Genomic DNA, 14,421 nt, shown 5'->3' on the forward strand with positions numbered 1-14,421 from the left:
AGATCTCAATCAAAATTGTAAATATCTTGTTCTCATGTCATAAATTATGTAACTAATTATTGTAATATTTTATGTAAAGCATGTAGTATTACTCCAATGTAATGGAGCATGCTGATATACAAAAAAATACATACAATACATACATACATACATACATAGGCCTACATACATACATACATACATACATACATACATACATGCATACATACATAATGTACATGGACACCTCAAATTACATCATGTGCAACCAAGAATGCGGAAGAGAGGGTTTCGTTTTCTGCATTGGACATTAAACATTCTTTATAATCAGAAAAATTAATAATATGTATTATAATTATAAATCGTTCTGTTGAAGTGGATACACGTAATTAATTTTGCTCATGTACAAGTTTTATCAGTGTACCGCATACAAATTGTTTTTGCCCTTTTTTCATCAACACATAATTATTTCATGTTACCGACAACAAATCCTATCCTGGACTGTAAACAGGAAGTGAATTAATTTTCTTTAATTTGATGAAATAGTCCGGCTGGCACGTGCATATTTAGTCCCTGACATCAAAGACGTGACAGATTTTATAGTCTTCGCACACTCGGATGTCTGCTTAGAAATGCTGCGAAACTTGTCAACCCTCGCAGCGTATAGTAAGGTGTTTCACCTGGCTTCTCTCTGCAGAACTACATGCAGCTCCCCTGTTAATCTGTGCGATTTCCATTTCAACACCGTGCATGAAAATCTCACTCAATCGCAATACCGTTCAGTAATGTTAATGACTTTTTAAACGAGGAAGTCAACTAGAAAAGATCACCTTAATGTAATGCTCTGTTGAAATTTTAAAAATCTACAATTTTTTAGCTACAGAGTTGAAATTTTGAATATCATAATTACACAGTGAAAATTTCAATCTTTTCTCATCTATATATATAATTTGAACTGGTAATGGAAATTACGGGAAAACGGCTGAACGGATTTTAATGAATGACCCGTCATTTTGAAGCTTGGCATCCAAGGATTTTCAGAAAAATAGTAACTTTCAGTGTAGCGTTAGTTTTCCTACATAATTTTCCTATTTTCAAAAATCCATTTTTCGACAGTTTTGAGAACTAATTGCATTTCAGCATGGCCGACTTGATGCTCGCTTTGCTTCTCCTTTACATTTCAGTACAAAACAAAACACACACTACAATAAACAATAGGCTATTACACAAAGGCCATGACCTGCAGGATTGCTGACATATTTAGAGCTCAAATTCAATTGGTTTTTAATAACTAAAAATAATTTACAAGTCTGATTCTGTGGTGTGTAATTTTCTGAGTACAGCTGTGTATTGGATATTAAAATCTACAAAACTTGAGGTGGTTTGATGACATTATTACCATTAGAAATGAAATATTATTGTAGTTAATGCCATGATGTGATTATTTTTCATTAATTATACGTATTAATGCTATACTGATGATATGAAAGTTTTGGGGTTATATAAGTAGATGTAGAGAATATCTTAAATTAGATCTTCATTTCTATAATTTACTGAGTGGCGGCTATATATGTTATATAGTACATAACTACAAAATTTACGTAAGATAATATTGTTAATAAAAATCAAATATTTTTATAGTTATTAATCAAGTAAGGTTGAGTCTTTTCCATATACTTAATGGCGGTGTGGTGTAGATATTTATATGCCTCATTCTCTTCAGTATTGGCTCGAGACAGCGCAAAAAATATAGTTCCTAAGGAAAGACCAAAAGATACTACTTACTGATAAAATAAGAGGCCTAGAAAATTTTGTAGTCTCCCAATCATTTCAGCAAGATCTCTTAGCAGGATAAAATGATTTTACTCTCTACATTTCAAGCTCTACGTGCAGCAGCTATATCAAGATGCTATGTCTATTGTTCGAAAGCACAGCAAATCTGACATTTTTTTAACTTTCACCTAGAATCCACAATGACCTGAAATAGCTATTGCTTTACTCCCACATGAAAAATCCACTGGTCGTCTTGACATTGTTACTTGCGTTTTCGCGTTGAAACTCAAAATCTGAAGGTGGATAAGTTCAAGAAAAAGTAGTTGGCATAAAAAACATGCAGAGGGAGTATGTTTCATTATAATATAAGCAAATAACTTTCAAAATGTCTGGCATTCTTCATTGAAAATAAATCTTAAGAATTTTTTTTGAACGTCTAATAAACTTAGTTTGCAGCATTTGCTGCACAAGCCACTAATAAATATTGAAAAAACATTTAAAATTATTTTTTGTGCGTTTTATTTTTATTTTCTTAGTGAAAATCCTATTTATAAAAACATTATTTTTAATCTATTTTTCCTCAAAGGTAACACTGAATATTGTGCAATGAAGCATTATTATGTCCTAGCCTAATCTATACATATCTATATATCTATATATCTATATATATATCTATATATATTTTTTTTCAATGTTTAAACATTAATAAAAAATTAACACTGATTTACGTAGAATTCTCTAGCAATAAAAGTATGCTGAATACAGCCAATCATATACTCAGTTTCACAACAGAGATATTAATGAATAAGTATGCCAAGTTACATTACTCTAGCTTTAACCAATGATAAATAAGATGAATACTTGTCCTTGAAAACATGGCACATTTCTTTTATGAAGTAATTTTATTGAAAGTTCTGTTACACATAACTCGTGCATTAACACAACTTCTACAAATTATACAAAAGTAGGCTACACTCATAATTTAAGTTCAGATACAGAGATAAATGTTTCAAAATAATAATAATAATAATAATAATAATAATAATAATAATAATAATAATAAATGTATTTATTCTGGTGGTGTTCAGGCCATCAGGCCTCATGAAACTGTTCATTTTAGCGCGAAAATAAAAAATGGTAAAATTTGTTAAAATTGGACTATTTTCAGTGGCGTATCGCCTTAAGGGGAGAGGATGGTATTTTTTTTAACTTTTTTCCTATTTGGTGTAAAATATTAATTTTTTGTATGTAGAGAGCTCATAGCTGTGGCAACTCAACCAAATAAAAATATTTTTAAAAAATTACTTTGGGGCCCAAATTGGAAAAAAAAAAAATACCCAATGCAGGATTGTACTGAAAACGATATATCTAAACCGTTTTTAAAGATAGATTCAAACAAAACAGTTTAATGCAATGTATTTGCAAAAGCATGTTCTACAAACTGTCTATAACAGAATTTTGATATTGGTATCTACGTTTGTAAAATAAACAGTTAAAATTTAATAACAATTTTCTGATTTCCTTTCTTGTAAACAAACGGACGTATTTTTAAAATGAAATCAATTAACAAAATTCTGTTACAGAGAAAAGTTTCCAAATAGTCTAAAGAATGTGTGTTCTAAATTTCATGCATGTATCTTTAATAGTTCAGAAATTATATCCATTTTTGTCTGGCAATGTAGCAAAAAAAATGAAGTTACTGGAAACCGATAAAACCGGACGTGTGATTTAAAAATCCATAGCGCAGGAAGTTTAAAAATGACGTCTCAACATCCGATAAGGGCACAAATACCCACAAAATATTATGCAATGCATTTCACATATATCAAAGGGTATTTTTGTAGAATTTTTTTTTTCTTTTTTTTTTTTGAAAATTTAATTTACCGAAAACAACAATAAAAGTGGGCGAGTGATTTAAAAATCCATAACGCAGGAAGTTTAAAAATAGCGACTCAACATCCGATGGGGGCACCAATACCCACAAAATATTATGCAATGCATTTCACATATATCAAAAGGTATTTTAAAGAATTTTTTTTAAATTTAATTTACCGGAAACAACAATAAAAGTGGGCGAGTGATTTAAAAATCCATAACGCAGGAAGTTTAAAAATAGCGACTCAACATCCGATAGGGGCACAAATACCCACAAAATATTATGCAATGCATTTCACATATATCAAAGGATATTTCATAGAATTTATTTATTTATTTATTTATTTTAATTTAATTTACCGAAAACAACAATAAAAGTGGGCGAGTGATTTAAAAATCCATAACGCAGGAAGTTTAAAAATAGCGACTCAACATCCGATAGGGGCACAAATACCCACAAAATATTATGCAATGCATTTCACATATATCAAAGGATATTTCATAGAATTTATTTATTTATTTATTTTTTTTTTAATTTAATTTACCGAAAACAACAATAAAAGTGGGCGAGTGATTTAAAAATCCATAACGCAGGAAGTTTAAAAATAGCGACTCAACATCCGATAGGAGCACAAATACCCACAAAATATTATGCAATGCATTTCACATATATCAAAGGATATTTTATAGAATTTATTTATTTACCGGTATTTATTTTTTTTTTAAATTTAATTTACCGAAAACAACAATAAAAGTGGGCGAGTGATTTAAAAATCCATAACGCAGGAAGTTTAAAAATAGCGACTCAACATCCGATAGGGGCACAAATACCCACAAAATATTATGCAATGCATTTCACATATATCAAAGGATATTTTATAGAATTTATTTATTTACCGGTATTTATTTTTTTTTTAATTTAATTTACCGAAAACAACAATAAAAGTGGGCGAGTGATTTAAAAATCCATAACGCAGGAAGTTTAAAAATAGCGACTCAACATCCGATAGGGGCACAAATACCCACAAAATGTTATGCTATGCATTCCACACATATCACAGAGTATTTTAAAGGATTCTTTTTTTTTTTTTTTTTTTACTCATTTTTCACCAAAAAATACCATCCTCTTCCCTTAATTCACTTCCGAACGTCTCCCATACAGCACAAAGCAACCTCGAAACTAGAATTAATATGAAATTCAGATTCATAAAATAGGCCTACTTCTTATGTAAGGCTGGTGTTTCACTTTGTATGTCAAGTTCCAAGCTGTACCACCATGAATTGTCACAAAGTGTTGGAGTTCGAGTGGATTTGGAAATAAAAAAAAATATATTACGTCGAAACCCAAAAAATGCGTATTTCACGTAATGGGCAAAACTTTACTTTTTTTCGCGACTAATGCAACTTTGATCGAGATTTCATGAAATAGGCATTTTTATTACTGAATTCATTAATTTGGCACTTCTGTCCTCCGATTTCATGCAATAAAGCAACTGTATAACAAGATCTATAGACCTTCCTGTATAACTGGCATCGATTCTCGCTCTAGGGGAGAGTTGGGTGGTATCGGACATCGGGTAATATCGGACAGTGCGTTTCTTTCATCTACCACAGATGACGTGGTTACGCAACTGTATGCGACATCACAGAAACGTAACCATGTCATTCAGGTACTATCATCTGGTTGTAGATGAAAGAAACTCACTGTCCGATATTACCCGATGTCCGATACTACCCAACTCTCCCCTATAACAGTGGTACATTGGGTTGCAAAAGAGGTGCCGATATGAAATTTTCCGAGGACTTCAGCAAACATGGCGAGATGGAAAACTATTTTTCTGAGTTTAGTTTTTTAAAAACATGTAAATACGACTTTTATAACATGTTCATGTTATTATTTAATCTGAATTTATTTTAAATTATTTATATACTTTTATTTTACAACATTAATAAGAATTATATGGTATTCCACAGCCTTCCTTATTATCCACGGATGCTGTCATTGTTACAATCGATACATATGGCTAGTTACGTTCCACGTTGTATCAACAAAAATAAAAAATGTATCAAATTTATTATAAATATAAATATGAATTTTATTTTAAATACAGACACAGAGCTGAAAATAGAGTGCAATTAAAACATTTAGCTACCCATTTCTCCTTTACATGAAATAAAAACTCTTTAGAAATTTCAGACCACTTCAGATGTGTTTGTACAGGGACATCATTTTATTTTTACTAACATTTTTAATATTAACCTGTCTATACCTTTAGAGAACAGGAAACACCGCTTGCTCCCCCCTCCAAGACTGGAGTTCGATGATACTGGCGTAAAACACAAATCACTCTACTAGGTATAGGAAGGAAGAAAAGTAGTTCATCCATTTACTTAAACTAGGAAATATCGCGATTTTGAGTTTGATAATTTTCATTAGGTTTTTCTTTAATCAAAGTACAGTACTGTATTAAGAATAAGTGTTTTTACTCACGAACTGAGTTATCCATGCGAACGTATTCATTATGCGGTGTGTATTATACTGTCTACAGCACATTAGCGTACAATATAGAGAATGAAGTTAAATTGAAAAATAATCATAATATGAATATTTAAACACAATTTTGAAAATGGTGGCCGTTCATTTCGATACAGGCTTCAGTTCTTTTGTGCATATTATCGCACGATAGACTATTGCATCTAATTCCAATTACCAGTTTCGTCCTTCGTACTAGTAACTCATGTTGAAATAATTCTGTACCTACTCTACGTACTGTAAATTCAATCTTCACTTCTGCCCGACCCGAAAATATAAAATTACTCAGACATGCTATCTACTGTCCGTCCAAGTGGTTATGCCGCAGGATCGTAGAAAGGGAGGAAATCACGTGACAGTTAATTACTTAACGAGGCCCTTTTATTTAAGTTAAATTAAACAGCTGTATAATATTACGTAAACGCCCAATTCCTAAGAGAAATTATTTTTTTTCAGAAAAGAGCTAAGACAGCCCAGCTTTTACAGAGGGGCGAGCAGAAGCAGGTGGGGGAAATCGGGATGCGACGTAGGCAAACGGACAGTACCTGTGCGAAAATATGATTCAATATTGAAAGCTCTTTCGTCACTGGAAAACGCGAACATATTTCTGGAACGTACTATACTCAGTAACTCAGTACTGCTTACTATCTGCGGTCTTGGCTCTGTGTGGAGTTGGAACTTCATTAGTAGAAGGGGTGGGAGTGAAGTACATTCAAAAACTCAGGTACAATAAAAATTGAAGTAAAAATAAAATGATGTCCCTGTATAATTATTTCATATATACATCGAAGTCCTCGTAACACGATACATATTTCAAATTGATAGCAACTTCGACTTGGGATTTCTTTTGCAGCCCAATGCACTCACCAGAAATTAAAGAGCCAAATGTGAGAAATAGTAATTTGCCTAGAGAAACAACGCATTTCACAGTATTGAAGCTTAACGACTTTTAATTATTAAATTATCGTTTCTATTATTATTATTATTATTATTATTATTATTATTATTATTATTATTATTATTATTAATAATAGTAGAATTTTTGTACGAAACAATAGAGAATGTGAGCATTTTTACCTTTTCTATGTAAACAGTTTACGACACTGCCAAGAAAAGTAAATTGTTTGTTCTACAATTTTCTCCCTGGACTCTAAGAAACGCTGCCTACACAACACAAATATTTCGAACTACGCAAGTTCAGGCGTATTGCTGTGTTGGCAGTGGTGTAATTGAAAACGCAGGGGAATAAAATATCTCTAAGGTTCTGGGAAGTGAATGTTAGAAATTCATAATTATTAAATTTAAATGTCAAATTGTGGTTGCCAATAAAATAAAACATAAAAAATGTACATAGCTACGGACAGATCACAGTCTGTGTTTCAAAAATACGTATTGGTAAGCAAGGGAAATTTCAAGTAAAGATGCACAGAAAAAAATTAATGTCAGTGTGGCAGAAAGGAACATGGTTAGAAATATTTAAAATAAGTTATCTTTTTTTTTACAGATGCTTTTATGTTTGCTGTTTCATTCTGGAGAAATGTCAGGCTTTAATCTGCCGCATGAGGATGAAGAATTGTCGCAATGCGTGGTGCAGTTTTGCGAGAAAATATTTCCGCAAGGAGAAAACATATTTTTCCATCTCTCTGACACTTTAGTATATGACGACTCTTCTGTAAGTGAAGGAACCAAGTGTGTTGTAACTAATGTAACATTAAAGAAAAATGTTGAATGTTCTTTGGAAGAGAGAGATATTGAAGCAGCGGTCCTCATCCAAATTACTGAAAAAACAAATCCTGATTGGTTGAAAGAAGACGATGTTAGAAATGTACGCCAACAATTACGTAAGAGAAATACGTTACTATTCTACGAAAATGCATTTCTACGCCTTCTCCACGTTTCTGAGCGCTGGAAATTTTCCGTGTCCCCATTTGTTTCACAAACTGAATATTGGAAAAGTTTTTCTCACAACACGTACATTTTAGTAGTCTCTTTCAAGAATAATGATCTGAGGCAATTAGAAGAAGATATTATTCTGCGCATAGGGTCCTTATATAAAAATAATGATTTGAATGAATTAGCTCAGTACTTGATAGTGATGTCTGGAGATCCTGGAACAGAAGAAGCACTGCGAGTGTTTACCGAGGTTGCAGTCATGTATCAAATAAAACATGTCATCGTGGCCTTAAAAGACGAAGAACCAGGCATTGTGCACTTCTATACGTGGCACCCTTACGAACCTCCTTCAGGGTACTGTGGACACTTTCTTCAAGCTGTTCCATTTGCCACGTGCAGACATGGGAAGCTTGACGAAGGTTTTAATCAAGTCTTATCACGAGATTACATTAACCATATCCCGAATGTAAGTGGATGTTGTGCGAGACTCAAGACGATACACATGAACGAACTAGCTTTTATTATGAAAGAAGATTCGCAATTCTCAAACGACCAAAACGAAGATAAAGGGAGAGACTTGGAAGTGTATCAATACCTATTAGATGATCTGAATTTAACAAGAAGGTGTACAGATAAGGACATGGATTTTTCTCAGATAGTATTCTCCGTTACTATGCATTCCCAGAAAAGTATGGACCGCGAAAGGATCGTCAAAGGATTCTACACAGTCACATACACTTTCTTCGTGCATCTCGCTAAGGAGTATCCTCGGTGGTCCAGCATTACTCGGGTGTTCTCCTCAACAACTTGGTTGTCAGGTTTCTTGGCTCTTGTGCTGTCCATAATTCTCATGAAATGCCTGGCTGTTTTCAAAGGAGATAGTGAAAGTATAGACACAATCGGATGTCTCATAAACATGTGGGCCGCTGTTCTTGGCGTAGGAGTGAACGAGAAATATCGAAGTATTTCCCATCGCTTGTTTTTCTTGTCCTGGGTGGTTTGGTCCCTCTGTGTGAACACAGTTTTCCAGACATACGTCACCAGTTACTTTGTAGATCCTGGGTTACAGCATCAGATTGATACCGTTGAGGAACTGCTGGACCACAAAATGTTGTGGTTGTTTTGTACTTTTGAATCATTCCAAAGTGTTGTGAAAATGTACAATTATTACAACAATTCCGTCTACTTCGGTACTTGCGAGGAAGCTATGCACTTTTTCATGTCGAACCCAAACACAGCCTTATTCACTGATGAAGACATGTTTTCATTCACTATTGCTGGCTTATGTAATGTGGCTGATCGTCCGAAGTTCCACAAATTTAAGGAGACCATCATGGAATTCCAAATAGGGATATACTCGAAGAGTGACTTAGTTCTTCAGAGTCGCATCAACAAACTGGTTTCTCGACTAGTTGAGTCTGGTATATCTCAAAAGGTCATAAGAACCACTAGAGACCGAATGGGCTTCAAACAAGCGAGTCGCAGTGTCATTGATCTGAGACAGGAGTACGTCCCTTTCTCTTTGAGTCATCTGCAGTCTCCATATTTTGTTCTGTTGATGGGATTTATGATAAGTATCTTTGTATTTCTCTGCGAAATATTGATTTCTTTTTGGAAACGTAGGAAAATGCAGAGACAATAATATGTTCTAACAGCAGTGTCAATAATCAATGGAGAACACCTCCCTTCCGAATTCATCGGAAGTGTATGTTAGCATAATTTTATTGAAGTAATTTAAGGACCATCACATCTCGGACTTCGGTAGACATTCCTACGACCTTAATCTCTCAATATAACAAATACTTCTGTGACATTAAACATTTTGTGTAGTCACCAATTGGAGATATATCGCTGAAAAAAGTTTAAAACCTCGTAAGTCCTGAGAACTAAAATTCTTAAGAATGAAATGAAACTGTTCTGTGGTAAACTTTATTGACGTGTGAACAAACGTTTGATTTATAAAATTATATGAATTTATTCTGATATAACTTTATAAATGATAATGGTATTTATATGTCAAGCAAATTTAGCACAGAACAGTTTTATTGCATTACTAAAATTTGATTATGAATAACACTTTTGAGCACAGAACAGTTTTATTGCATTGCTAAGAGTTGATTATGAATAACACTTTTGAGCACAAAACAGTTTTATTGCATTACTAAAAGTTGATTATGACTAACACTTCTGAGCACAGAACAGTTTTATTGCATTGCTAAAAGTTGATTATGAATAACACTTTTGAGCACAAAACAGTTTTATTGCGATCTTAAACGTTGATTATGGATAACACTTTTGAGCACAAAACAGTTTTATTGCATTGCTAAAAGTTGATCATGACTACCACTTTTGAGCACAGAACAGTTTTATTGCATTGCTAAAAGTTGATTATGAATAACACTTTTGAGCACAAAACAGTTTTATTGCATTGCTAAAAGTTGTTTATGAATAACACTTTTGAGCACAAAACAGTTTTATTGCGTTGCTAAAAGTTGTTTATGAATAACACTTTTGAGCACAGAACAGTTTTATTGCATTCCTAAACGTTGATTATGAATAACACTTTTGAGCACAGAACAGTTTTATTGCATTCCTAAACGTTGATTATGAATAATACGTTTGACCACGGAACAGTTTTATTGCATTGCTGAAAGTTGATTATGAATAACACTTTTGAGCACAGAACAGTTTTATTGCATTGCTAAAAGTTGATTATGAATAATACTTTTGAGCACAGAACAGTTTTATTGCGTTACTAAAATTTTATTATGAATAATACTTGTGAGCAAATTTAACATAGATTAGCTTTTTCTATTCCTAAAAAATTGAACATGATTCATACTTTTGAGCAAATTTAACACTGAACAATTTTATTGCATTCCTGAAAAATTGATTATGATTCACTTTCGAGCAAATTTAACACAGAAGAATTTCATTGCAATCCTGAAAAATTGATTATGATTCATACTTTTGAACAAATTTAACACAGAAAAATTGTATTGTATTCCTGAAAAATTGATTATGATTCATAGTTTGAACAAATTTAACACAGAAAAATTTTATTGCATTCCTGAAAAATTGATTATGATTCATACTTTTGAGCAAATTTAACACAGAAGAATTTTATTGCATTCCTGAAACATTGATTATGATCCATACTTTTGAGCAAATTTAACACAGAAGAATTTTATTGCATTCCTGAAAAATTGATTATGATTAATACTTTTGAGCAAATTTAACACAGAAAAATTTTTATTGCATTCCTGAAAAATTGGTTATGATTCATACTTTTGAGCAAATTTAACACAGAACAATTTCATTGCATTCCTGAAAAATTGGTTATGATTCATACTTTTGAGCAAATTTAACACAGAAGAATTTCATTGCAGTCCTAAAAAATTGATTATGATTCATACTTTTGAGTAAATTTAACACAGAATAATTTCATTGCATTCCTGAAAAATTGGTTATGATTCATACTTTTGAGCAAATTTAACACAGAAGAATTTCATTGCATTCCTGAAAAATTGGTTATGATTCATACTTTTGAGCAAATTTAACACAGAACAATTTCATTGCAGTCCTGAAAAATTGATTATGATTCATACTTTTGAACAAATTTAACACAGAAAAATTTCATTGCAGTCCTGAAAAATTGATTATGATTCCTACTTTTGAGCAAATTTAACACAGAATAATTTTATTGCATTCCTAAAAAATTGATTATGATTCATACTTTTGAAAAAATTTAACACAGAAAAATTTTATTGCATTCCTGAAAAATTAATTATGATTCATAATTTTGAGCAAATTTAACACCGAACAATTTTGTTGCATTCGTAAAAAATTGATTATGATTCATACTTTTGAGCAAATTTAACAAGGAAGAATTTTATTGCATTCCTGAAAAATTGATTATGATTCATACTTTTGAGCAAATTTAACACAGAACAATTTCATTGCATTCCTGAAAAATTGATTATGATTCATACTTTTGAGCAAATTTAACACAGAAGAATTTCATTGCAGTCCTGAAAAATTGATTATGATTAATACTTTTGAGCAAATTTAACACAGAAGAATTTTATTGCATTCCTAAAAATTGGTTCTCTCTACTTAACAATGTTTTGCACTTTTGGAAACCATGTTATTAATGTGTGTGATAGGTCTAATAGCAATCCATTCTTCATCCATTAACGTTGTAAAAGTGTCTGGTATGTTACGTGTTTGTTTAAAGATTCAAGCTTTCAACAGTTGATGGGATTTTACGCACCAGTGCACCACATATTTGATTCTAATGTTGTCACGTGTTCATTTGCCAACATTTTATATGGCAGAAAGTATCGCGTGTTAGGGGCGACAATTTTTCTGTCCTGAAGGATAGCGTTGGTCGGACGCCGATTTCCAAATGGTAACACCAACCAGGGTTGCTAGATTGGTGTAACTAAAAGTAGCGAAAGCTCGCTGAAAAAGTAGCCAACATTCAGAAAAAGTAGTTCAATATAAATGGCAGATTTATATTTTGCGGATTATATATGTTTAACTGAATCGGGATGTTTTTTAAAGTCTCTGTTATGAGCCTTAATTTGAACTTTATAAACTTTACAATCTGTTTTATTGCTGTCGTCTTTCACATCCTGAAGACAGTTTGAGAATGAAGTATCATTTAATCATTGGCTATTAAACGTTTTAGTATAGTTCTCCCACTTTCCCATTTTCAGTAATTACACAACGACATAACAAATATTTCCATTTTCAATATGATTACAAAACAAAATAAATGTATAACAAGTTATTCTCTTTTACAATTTAAAAATGTTACCGTATATCACTTCTACAACAAACACAGTTCTTTAAAATTATTCCACTATCGGACTCAGAACTAAATAATTAGCTACAAAAGTGTCAAAAGAGCAGTTCCCTAATATAACTTAAAAACTGTATATCACTTTTACAATAGACGCTAGTTCCTAATTTAAGATTATTGTAATAAACTACATCGGCATTCACAAAATACTAACGCTTGAAGTGAAGGAAAAACAGCAACTGAGTTTTATCTACTTGCAGACTGTACTGCGCCGTCCACGCCTGTGGAGTAACGGTTAGCACGTCTAGCCGCGAAACCAGGTGGCCCGGGTTCGATTCCCGGTCGGGGCAAGTTACCTGGTTGAGGTTTTTTCCGGGGTTTTCCCTCAACCCAATACGAGCAAATGCTGGGTAACTTACGGTGTTGGACCCCGGACTCATTTCACCGGCATTATCACCTTCATCTCATTCAGACGCTAAATAACCAAAGCTGTTGATAAAGCGTCGTAAAATAACCTAATAAAAAAAATGTACTGCGCCACTGCATTTCTGCTGATACTGGTGATAGTGAAAGGAAAAAATCCCCTTACACTAGCTTGGTCATGTGACACTGTGCAATATATGTATTTCGCATAGGTACCTCGTTTCTCGTGGTTAAGGTGGTGGTGCACTGTAACAGATTTTTTCACGGAGAGGAAGACTATTACTACACCTATTATTATTAATTGTTCCACAAATTCAAATCAGAAAATATAGCCCAAAATAACCCCGAACATTTTTGAGTAGCCCAATGGTAAAAATCAATAGCCAATTCAAATTTCAAGTAGCCCAATTGGCTACTTGTAGCCCAATCTGGCGACCCCGACACCAACGAACTAGATGGATGGCACACGTGGAATGCTGCAGTGCAGCCAACTGTTACGGAAGAACCCTAAGCCGATGTGCAGTACTACTGATCACATAATATATGACAGATTTGGCATTCCCAAGTTAATATCGGTAATGTGGAGGAGAACTGCCAGAACCGCCAATGTCGATTGGTAACGACCGCTAGATGGGAGTTCGGTTGCTCCATGCAGTTATTCTAATAAGAGATATAACGTGACTTCTTTTACGATAGCTAGATGGCAGCATAGTTTAATTATAACATTGTTTTGATAACATATAAATTTCTGCACATTCAAAGGACAAAACTAAAATTCTTTCAATCATTTATTATCATAATACACTGCTCTCTTAAATTGACTGAGCATATATGGGGAATTAAATGAACGGCATTCTCAAAACACGCCATGAAGTATTTCATATACAACAACTTTCATCTCAAAAGGAAGCAAAAAAATAGCAAAACTGTATTAAAATTGTTATTTTTAATATCTCAAAAGATAACCCCCTAAAATGAATCACATTACTTACGGTTCATCCCATATTCTATTCCTAATTTCTAAAGAGCACCGAAAAATTGGAAAGAGTTTAACATGTTTACAGTAACTTGTAAGGCATTCTTGATGCTGTAGTTTATTTTGCACTGAAATAGATGTCGCCCCTCACTTGAGAAAGAA

At 32.8% G+C, this 14,421-nt stretch overlaps 1 protein-coding gene across 1 annotated transcript in view; it reads left to right on the plus strand.

The window, feature by feature from the left end:
- The first annotated feature begins 7,682 nt into the window (after positions 1–7,682).
- The window catches only part of LOC138712395 (uncharacterized), a 94,305-nt gene continuing 87,566 nt past the window's right edge, over positions 7,683–14,421 (plus strand). The window contains exon 1 of the mRNA XM_069844144.1: positions 7,683–7,832. The gene's annotated coding sequence lies outside the window, so the exon portion shown is untranslated. The remainder of the gene's footprint in view (positions 7,833–14,421) is intronic.

The sequence above is a fragment of the Periplaneta americana genome, chromosome 2 (genome assembly GCF_040183065.1).
Source record: "Periplaneta americana isolate PAMFEO1 chromosome 2, P.americana_PAMFEO1_priV1, whole genome shotgun sequence".
NCBI lineage: Eukaryota > Metazoa > Arthropoda > Insecta > Blattodea > Blattidae > Periplaneta > Periplaneta americana.